At 19.9% G+C, this 770-nt stretch overlaps 1 protein-coding gene across 3 annotated transcripts in view; it reads left to right on the forward strand.

Annotated features, from left to right (window-relative positions):
• Positions 1 to 770, forward strand: part of LOC108574604 (popeye domain-containing protein 3-like) — a 12,458-nt gene that overhangs the window by 10,061 nt on the left and 1,627 nt on the right. The gene's annotated exons all lie outside the window — the stretch shown is intronic.

Below are 770 nucleotides of genomic sequence, written 5' to 3' on the forward strand. Positions count from 1 at the left end.
TTAAGAATAGTTATATTCTTGTTACTGTGTTATTTTTGTTTTTATATTTATGTATACATATGTGGATAATTTAATAACTTTTTATCCAAACTAAACTGAGTAATATTGTAATATATGTACAGTAATCTATGTAAGATATAAACATGAACTACTATTTGTATAAATGAAATTTAAGTTATGCTATTATATTATGTATGAATAATTGACATATACTTATATATTCAAAAAATAATAAAAAACACGTGGATGTAATATTGATTATACTTCATAGTATAATCATAAAAGTATGTGATGCTCCTAACTTAAATATCATTGTGTAACTTCAAAGACTTTTTATGTTGTAAAAAATTGTTCAGAGAAGAATATTATTATTCCTTACTATTATTCCTATGGAATATGTAATGATCATTTTTGTTTTTTATTATTGTTATTGTTGTCATAATTAATGTTTTGTTGTTACTGCTTTAAAAACTATGTAGTTTTTTGCGTTTTCATTTATTCTTTAAATCACATCTAAATGTCATACATAAATTATAATAAAATCCAATGTCCTAAAATTAATCACAACATAATTTAAATTGTTATCTATTAAACATTTTGTTCAAAATCGATTTAAAATTTGTTTTATGAAAAATGCTATTGTGTTTCATAAATAAATGGTATTTGAAAATTTTTGATTAATACATATTAGCATGGTTTAGTTGCACAAAAATTTTTATGGAAACAAATATCGTGTATTTTATATTATTATTATTTAAAATTGCAATTTT

Source organism: Habropoda laboriosa, unplaced genomic scaffold, assembly GCF_001263275.1.
Source record: "Habropoda laboriosa isolate 0110345459 unplaced genomic scaffold, ASM126327v1 scaffold175, whole genome shotgun sequence".
Classification (NCBI taxonomy): Eukaryota; Metazoa; Arthropoda; class Insecta; order Hymenoptera; family Apidae; genus Habropoda; species Habropoda laboriosa.